Raw genomic sequence first — 10228 nt, 5'->3', positions numbered from 1 at the left:
AGTCTTTCTCCTCACCAATAAATTTGTTTTACCTATTTTCAATAATGATTTTTTTTTGGTAGAATTTCAATAATGATATGAGGCGCATTAACAGTTGCTTCAATTTGTCCACCTCTTCTTATTGGCTGTCAAATGTCAAATGTGTTTTGATAGTTTCTACTAAATCTGGATGTGATTTCTATTCGTATTCAAGCCCAAGCCCCCACCCACCCACCCACCCACCCACCCACCCATTTTCTGGTCATTCTTATTTTATTTCATTTTTTTTCCTTTTTATAATTAATGTCTGTGGATGTGGTTGCAGTTCATATTGTGAACCAATAGAATCAATTTGGTTGAACACTAAACAGCTCAAGACAAGGAGAGACCAAAATCCGAAGTTTAAGGTGGAAGGGGAATCAAAAGAAAGAGATTAATTAGCATAATCTGATTTTATTATATGCAAAGCATATTCGATCAACATCATCCAGTGTGTCAAGCATTGATTTGAGTGCTAAAAAAAGTTAACATTGACCACCCAACCCATGATTCTAAACCAAAGATTAATCCACCATTAAGGAATATCATAACATGTTTTATTAGTTTAATTAAGAGAGAGAGAGAGAGAGAGAGAGGCCCCTGGGCCCAGACCATGATGGAAAAAGGTGCTATCCCTTTCGATCCGTTGGGTTCCCTTTGTCAAGTCTCTCTAGTAGCACATGAGGTAGGGCAAGCCATTCCTTTAACGTGAAACCAATCATATCTAAGTGGGCTCTCACTCATGAGCCAAGGCTCTCTTCTACCCTCTCTGTCAAGGCTGCAAACCTCGAACCCTACCCTCTCTATTCTATCCTTTTCAATCAGGGCCCCTCTTCTTTTTTACACGTGTCATCATAAGGAAGTAAGCTGCCATTTGTATGGGTAATAGGTTTTTCAGCATTTACTTCCCTGGATAGAGAGAGAGATCCTTCTATGTATCAGAGTCCACAATAAAACAGACCAACTGCATAGAAGGCAGTGACAAAGAGACTGGTGCTGTATCCAAATAATAGACTGTAGGCAGCCGCTGCAGCTGCTGCTGCTCCTGCTCTCTCTCTCTCTCTCTCTCTCTCTCTCATATTCATGCGTGAGCGGCGGATAATGGAAAGCGATGGTACATGAGAAGATGACACATTCAGAAACCCCCTGCCTTTCTGTCAAAAGTCAGAAGTCAGAAGTCAGAACAAGAACCCCACAGCCGAGCACAATTAAATAACCAAACTGAGAGACCCAATTAATTTTTCTTTGTGGTACTCATTACTAGAACGAGCCCAAACGCTTTTCTCCTTTCTTTCTTAGCGGATCAAAGGTCCCACAGCATGTGTCATCTTAATTTATGGGAGCTGGGTATGTTTGCAGTATACTCAAATTGTAATGTTTTTTTTATTCTTGCTAACTATGGTGTTCATATCTTTTGCCCGATTAATCTCTTATATTAATCTCTTAACATATATGTACATCCTCACACATTCAAGTTGGATCAGCAGTGAATCTTACGAGAACCTCAGAAGATAGAAATCATAGGACTGGCCCCAAAGTGGTAAGGAGAGTTGAACTCCGGAGGCATGTTGATTTAGGGTGCATGTCATAGTACTTTTTTTGCACAAGGGCACATTTACTCGTTGTAATCATCTATTTTAATTATCTTTCTATCTTTTTTTTCCTTAAATTATTTTATTTATGGGAGACTGATAGGAATGTTAATTGGTTACATTGGAATTAGGAACATTAGCAAGGTTTTAACCGTAGGATTTAGTCATCTTAAATAAAACCATTGGATGAAGGGAAAAAATCCAAACATTCATTGCACCGCTGCTACACCTTTTCTCTAGCTGCAACTATTCTGAGTTGCTGGAGTCTTAGGGACCTCTGGTTTCTCTCTCCTGCCTTCTTCTCTCGCAGCCCCTTCATCTCGATCCCTACCCCATTGTTGCTCTCTCTCTCTCTTCAAGCAAGTTTCTGAGCTTTCTTCTATCCTGCGGTGTATGTTTTCTAAATTATTCTATATCTGATTTGCTTGGTTTAAATAGTAGTCTGTTAGTCATGATTTTGCACTAATAAACTCCGATATCATACTCCGATTCAAATTCTTATTCAGTTTCATTTTTTTGTTTAATGTTTTCTACTAAATCTGTGGAAAATAATCTTCTTGGAAATCGGATCCAACCATGATAAATCTAAAGGCGTAACCCAGAGACGATATTTCCTGCGCTTCTTCGCTATTCTCTGGACGAGATTGCTCTTTGCTTTGTATCTGCCATTAATGGAGATGATTTACAGGAAGATGGTTCATCAATGCAGCGGTTGCGACATTGTTAGCTTGGGTTGGGATGGCTTTAGATGGAGGGTTTAGAGAGATGAGGGAGGAGAGTAAGAGGAGTTTTGATTGTGTTTGGGGGTTTTGTTCTTGTGTGCATTGCGAGTCGAGAAAAATGGTGGAGGAGGAGGGAGAGGAGGGGGAGAAGAAGGGGGACTAGAATTTGTGGAAGGGAGCGGAGCCAGAGGGGAGAAGAAGGGGAACTATAGAGTGGCAGTGGTGGGCAAGTTATGTAAGACAATGGGTACAAACAGATGAGATTATTTTTATTTCATATAAAGGCCAATAAACACTAGCATTCCTAATTCCAATATAACCCACTAGCATTCCGACCCTTTCCCTTTATTTATTTATTTTTTAATTTCCCCTCTCCCTCTCCCTCCGTATCCACTTGCATCTTCCTCCCTTACAACTCCCCTAGATCTGCCCTCCCCTATTTCTGGTATTAATCAAATTAATGAAAAGAATTTTGAAGACATTGTATATTTTTAGCCAACAAAGCACAATATTCACAACTATATAGGTATTTTTATAATAATGGGTTGTAGGGGGTAATTTATGGTTATAACCAAACGGACCCTTAAGTCCCTTTTAGGGTTATTTAATTATAAATAGGGAGGTTGTGTCAAATTAGAGGCGCAAGTCATAACTCCCCAATTCAACATGGTATCAGAGTGGATTATTCCCAAACCCTAAGCCGCCTTCTCTCTCCTTCATGCCCTAACCATCTCCACTGCCGCCACTGCCCTGCCTAGTTGTTGCCACCTTGTCTCTCTCTCTCTTTCTCTCTCTCTCTAGTTGTTGTTGCCTTTCTCTTTCTTCCACTACCTTGGCTTCCATGGTAACACTTATAATTAAGATTCCAAAAACTATGAATAAACCATTGTCTAAAAGTCCCTCATTTAAAAGTGGAATAAAAAATAAATTAAAAAAAAAAAAAAAAAAAAAAAAAAAAAAAACATTGTATGCATATAATATACATGTGTATATTCATTCACCTAAAAAAACATAAACCTCAAGGGGGTAACCGAGTTGGCAAGTGACCTTTGCCTCAAGTTGCGTGGGGTTCTAAGTTTGACTCCTCTTACCTCCTTGGGGCCACTCATATGAAGTGTTTAGTGCTCTTGACTGCTTTTCAGTGAAAGTTGAATGGTTCTCATTCAACCCCAGTACAACCCAAATCCATGCGATTGTGAGGTCAACATAGGTCCGTAAGACTAGTCAGGCTGAAGGCCTAGATACTCGTTTTTAGCAAAAAAAAAAAAAAAAATTTGACAGAGTCCGTAGAGATCTAATCCAGCATGTTCCAATAAAGAGACAAGTGTCGAGTCCACATGTGGATATATTTAAGACGTGTATGGGAATGTGGTGACTAGTGTGAGTTCTGTAGGAGGTCAAGGCAAAGATATCCTAATTACGATGGGTTTACATCAAGGATGGACATTAAGCCTTTTATCTATTTGCACTTATCATGGATGAATTAACCAATAGCATTCTAGAGGAGGTCCCCTTGTGTATGCTCTTAATTGATGACATCATTTTAGTGGATGGGACCAAAGTAGAGATTAACACTAAGTCAAAGCTATGGAGATCAACCTTGAAAACAAAAGGTTTTAAAATTAATAGATCGATGGAGTATATGATGTGTAATTTTAGTCAGTCTATGGTGGATAATGAAATGGTGAAATTTGATGAGAGAGAGAGATAGAGGTATATGGAGTCAATCATAAACAAAAAAGGCGACATAAAGGATGATGTTTCCTAGAGAGTTAAAGTGAGATGGATGAAGTGGAGAGGTGCATCTAGAGTGTTGTGTGATCGGCATATCCCTTTAAAGCTTAGGGAAAAATTCTATACGACTATTGTGCAACCAACCATGATGTATGGGGTGGAATGTTGGGCAAGTAAAAAGTGTCATGTAATGTGTAGTTGAGATGAAGGATGTTAAGATGGATGAACCGCAAAACTATGATGGATAAAGTAAGGAATGGACATATTAAAACTGATTTGAAAGTTGCCCCAATCAACGACAAGCTTCGTGAAAATTGTTTGAGGTGGTATGACCATGTTCAAATGAGGTCTGAAGACGACCCAATAAGGAGTAACCTAATACAAATTGGAGTTAAAAGACCTAGGTACATACCTTAAATGATCATAGGGAAAGTGGTGAGGAAATGACATGCATAGTCTCAATCTTATCCAAAGTATTGACTTTGGATAAAGTTTATTGGTGGGCTAGGATCCAAGAAGCCAACCCCATTTAGCTAAGATTCTCCTGACTTATTGGGTTGTACCTCTTTCCTCTTACTCTCATCTTCTTTCTCTTCCCCAATTCCTTTTTTTTTTTTTTTTTTAAGGGGTATTTTGTATGGATCCATGTGATTGACCCCATTAAGTTGGGATAAGGCTTAGTTGTTTTGTATTAATAGAATTTATTCTACCCCCTCCATTTTATTTGCACCCCAATTATTTCTTCAAGGTCCAAGCTTTAATTTTACACTAAGTACACGAAAAGTCTATAATTTTCTTTTTAACTAGATCTGATTGGCCTGAGTTTAGACATTTAGTAGTTGAATGATATGGAAGGATATGGCTGAAAAAAAAAATGTCAAATTCTCCCTTGTTTTAAACAAAATCTTTTATTTACTTAATAATGGGGAATAGGAAAGGAAATGGTTTAAAAAAGATAAGATTCAAATTCTCCCTCTTTTTTGAGAAAATACTTATTTACTTGATAATGGTGATGTAAATAATGATCCAATTTAATTTGTTTCGTCGACCCAGCTGACAGTCATGTTGTAGAAATGGCAGAAACATGGATCAAACAATTGGGGAGAAAAACATCTGCAATTACAGACCTCTCACTGTAGGTATATATGCACTCTCTATACAAGCCATTACATTAAGAAGAGATCTAAGAATTTAGTATCACAATCTTCAACCGAGGAGAATGGTTTATGAACCCCAAAAACTAAATAGAGGAGAAAATACAAACAAAACAAATCCAAGGCTGCTTTGTTTTTCTGGATCATCCACAATCTCATCAGTAGTCCTTGGCTTCCAATGGAAAGGCAGTCATATAACATCCCCTATATATTATATGTAGATTGGGGGGAAAATTAATATAATCGCAAACTGCATCCCCTTAAGGGGGAGTGATATAGCTCATAGAAGAAAGGTCAATCAACAAGAAGATTTACAAGGAGAATTCTGATACAAGCAAAGAGAAAAAGTGATAACAAATGACAAATCCAAGGCAAATGCAAGATATAAAAGCACACTTACCAAATGCGGGGAAGAAAGATTTGTATTGGCATCCATATAGAGAGTTTAAAAACTCAGAGAGATGGAGGACTTCTCCAATAACTATCAGCATCTCAGATGCATCCACCACCTTCTAAAGATAAAATAATATTCTTCTTATCAGTAAGAATTTCATTAACTGAAAATAAATCTACATATTTATTAACAATATATATGTCTAGAAATGCCTTCAAAGTATTGCTTAATCTAGCACCAAATAAAAGTAGCCATTACTATGTGTGAAGGCAAAATAAAATAAACCTTTTGCTTCAGAGAAACTCTGTGGAATGATAGGATGCCCGTAAGGTTAGTGTAGAATATGAAAGTGTCAAAAGAACAAGTTGCAGCTTTCTTGAAGTTTCTTGTGGATAGTAGAAGCCTTCATAGACCTTTAAATGGTATTTCCTTCCCCAGTCACCAGATTCCTCAAGCAAGCTGCCATATTTTTCTCAATTTTTCTAGCAAAAAGAGACAACGGAAGTATAGATTAAAAGGTACTCAGATACTTGACTCACTCTTCCGCCTTATCCAAGGTTTCGGCTATGAGATCAAAGTCCATCTAGAAAAAACATGCTGAAGTGTATAAAAAACCAAGTCCATCTTTTGGCCAAGGACACGTTTTCAGTGACCATAAGTTGCTCTAGGGCTATGTCCTTAGGTTCATATAGGGGAATATGAAAGTGAGCATAAAAACACTCACCAAAAAAAACCTTCAAAACAACCAGGAAAAGATCACTGAAACATAACAAAAAAACATGCAAGATACCTTGTCATTGATTCAAATATATAGTAATGATTTTTCTATGTGTGCTTCTCCGATTTCACTTTCTCCAAGGTTTTTCAGCATCTGCAACTCTGCATAAGTGGAACAAGAAGATCTATGTAAGTACATGAGATAACAGTATTCCAATAATCATGGCCAATAGAGACTCCAATTCAAAAGTGGTAGGGAATGGGGTGGAATGGTGGATGTTGGAGATAAACGAAAAACCCTGGTAGGAGGGAGAAGTAGAGAAAGATGAATAGCAGAACGGTAGTGAGAGAGAAAGGGAAGAGATAAGGTTGAAGAGCAGTGGGGGCTTTTATCCGAGAGAGAGGAAGGGAGGAGTATTTCTAGGATGGGAGGGAGGTGTCATTTAGCCAAGAGGTTGCCACTCTGAAAGTTTTAAGAGGAAAGTCAGCAGTTAAGTAAGTTGTTATAATGAGAAGCAGAACAGAACTGAAGATGACACTTAATGGATACATTACTTAAATGAAAATGAAATTTAAAAAAGAAAGATTTTGAAAATTATTCACCTGAATGCCAATTATGCTCTTTGCAGAGCCCCCCCCTTTTTGCATATGGGTGGCACTGCCTGAAATGGTTGTGACTGAAAAGAACCAATTATATCCATAAGGGAATATCAATGATAAGGGATTTCGGTACAGAAAACCCATGCCAATACAATGTTCAATGCTTTGACCCATGAATCCTATAACACAGTCACCTATTCTAAGATCTAATGATACGTAAGGATAGGTTTGACCCCTGAATCTGTTTACCGTTTAGCAAGGAACCAGGACTAAAGTCACTTTTAAAGTCCAGCACAAAGGATTGATGAGAATGTAGGCTTAACCTTAGATTCCTTTTTACCAGAGTAACTGACAAACCTTCCAACTTGCTTCTATCTTTGCCCAATATAATACTCAGAATGTTCCTGACAGTACAAACAATCACCAAAGGACATTCTAGCTCAACTTTTGACATTATGAGCAAACTGCTGATATGTCTTGAAAGAGTAGATTGGTGAAACATGATTTGCTTAGCTCACCCTGTTTAATTTGGATAAGGTTATACAGAGTCTAGTTATGTTCAAATTTGTAAACTTGACTTTTGGTAAGGAGAATCCAGTGAGCTGTTCAATACCATCTGGCTTGCACTTTCCAAGAATGTCATGGGCTTAAAATTTGATGCATGAAGTAGTTGATAAATAGAGTTTATCCTATCTAAGGATGACTCGAGACACAATAACTGTTTCATTTGAAAAGCCCATTCAACCAACTTACATCAGCTAATCCTATGTCCCAAACAGATAACCATTGTCAACTATCCACTGTTCAATCAAATAAGGAAGAAATCACAAGATACTGTTGTGGTATTCCACATGATATGCAAGCAATGTTTCAGAATATATGAACAGTTATTTATTTTTCTCTCCCGGTTCTTTTTTTTTCTCCCCTACTGACAAAAAAGTTATGAGTACTTTGGTCCAGCACATTATTCCATAACATTTTCTGTAAAATTTGTTTCCTTATAATTTCATATGTGTAGTCCACACTCCAAAAAGCAGCAAGTTCATTTTAAAGTTTAAAATTTCATCTTAACGCAGACTTGATAATTGACATTTTTTAGCAAATAGAGAAAAAGAATAATTCCAAAAGGGTATTAAAAGCACAAACCCCGACTTAGTATTGATATTAAAAAATGGCACATATGACTGGATAGTTGATAGGTCATTTGTAATCCCGTGAACAGAGATAACAAACAAATAGAGTTAGGAGAAGTTGAAAGGGTAAAGAATGGTGGCATTAAGCTTGGACTAAGACCAGTGGGTGAGATGAGAAGATAGCACTGGCATCACACTGTTTGCAAAACCGCATTTCACCAACAAAATGGAACTATGATCTAACAAATACAAATATCCAACCATAGAGAACCAATTTTACTAGTATCTATGAATATTCATATGAAACATTACGTGTTTGATATATTAAAGAAAACTCAGAAATACTAAAAGAGAAATTTCAAAGGATGAAAAGTGAAGAATCCCCGAGATTAGAAATTATCTTGTGATTTGGTGGAGATGGATAAACTTCTTGTCTCATGATCCTCTCCCCCCCCCCCTCATGTTTCTAGTGCGAATTGGTTTTCTTTTCTCATCTCACATTTGAAAAAGGGAAAAAATGATTGCACAAACAAGAGAGAGAGAGGCTTTCCCAAGTCCTTTCACAGAGACAATCACACATTAACCCTCTATCATAGAAGGAAGAAGCCCCAAATCAGCACAAAAACTGTCAATCCATTGAACATGTCGATGCATTACCCTATTATCACAGAGACTGTCACATAGAGAAAAGGATCACTTTTTCTAGGGGGGGTGCAAAGAGGGCATCCACTGTTCTACACACCATCACAACATCATTTTTGTTCTAAACCCTGGTTCAGAGAGGGGACTATACTAAATTCTGTAGCAAGGTTCCGAAATTTTCTAGCAAAATAAAGAGAAACTGAAATTTCAAAACAAAAACACTTTTATGACTTTTATTCAGATTTTATGTTTAGACTTTACAGGTTTCCTTAATATGCAACAAATGAACAAATATATTAGCTAGCGACTACAAAGGGAAGTCAATGAAGTCCCACAAACTTACAAACCCATTCAGATTTTCTCATGTCGTAGTAAAAGCAAGAAAGAAGAAAGAAAGAACATACCGTTTCCGGTGATCAATTAGAGAACAGAGAGACGGGTAGTACAGAGAACAGAGCAAGAAAGCCAGAGCAGTAGAGCCTGATAGATCCATTCTGATCCAATCTACGCATCTGCGAAGATGATGCCGCGTAATAACGGACCTTGAATCAATAATCTCTCCGTATTGATTGAAAGCCCTCCAGTGGGCTTGGTCTTCCACCTGTGAGGGAGGGGATGGCTCCCGTGTAATAGTGAGATTTGAGAAGGGTCCTATACCGCGCGATAGTTTCGTTTCGCGCGCACGAGAGATGGCTGCTTTTTTTTTTTTTCTTGTGTCCCACGAAGAAACAAATTGAAGACGCAGAAGGGAGTCAACGCCACACTTCCTGGAGAGTTGATTCACTGATCAACACTCGGACACGCTTTCAACTTAGCAGTGCCATACGGCTGGGTTATGGCTCAGGTATGCGATAGCTTTGATGTTGGCAAGGGCATTTTTATTATTTTTAATGTAATAAAAAAGAGAAATTACAACGTAGAGTTATTATTTATAGATGTCCTTGAAACAAAAAAATGATTTCTCTTATGTCTGCACTCGTTTGCCGAATCTTTGATGACCTATACAATTCATCACCCTTAACATAAGTATATGTCAAAATATCAAAATGGGCCTCCGAAATCTCAAGAAAATATGCAAAAGTGAACCAAGGCCACGCACGATCAATTGGAATACATATCCTTGCAAAACTGGGAATTCGTCTATATCACTTGAATGAATAGAGCCAAGCTATTTGCTTTAAGAGGAATTATCACTCCCCTCCTTTGAACTGTAGCTAAATATCAAGTTCCCACACGTTTTTGCAAATATTTCACTCCCTTTCCCTCAAATGTAAAGATCCTATCAACCATGCTTGGACGTTAAAGATTTTTGTTAAGTCTACAATCTTTTTTTATAATGCCCGAAATACCCCCATCCCTTTAGACAACACATTATACAGGGGGTTTCATCTCTTTCCTCTCATAATCAAATAAGAAAACTGTAATAGATCCATTTATATTTCATAGCTCTCGGTAATCTGTAACAGCTGAAAGGATTCAAATTTAAAACCCCCAAGAACGAAAGGGAATCACAAAGGCCAAA

This window comes from Macadamia integrifolia, unplaced genomic scaffold (assembly GCF_013358625.1).
Source record: "Macadamia integrifolia cultivar HAES 741 unplaced genomic scaffold, SCU_Mint_v3 scaffold1478, whole genome shotgun sequence".
NCBI lineage: Eukaryota > Viridiplantae > Streptophyta > Magnoliopsida > Proteales > Proteaceae > Macadamia > Macadamia integrifolia.
This window is presented reverse-complemented; position numbering follows the sequence as displayed.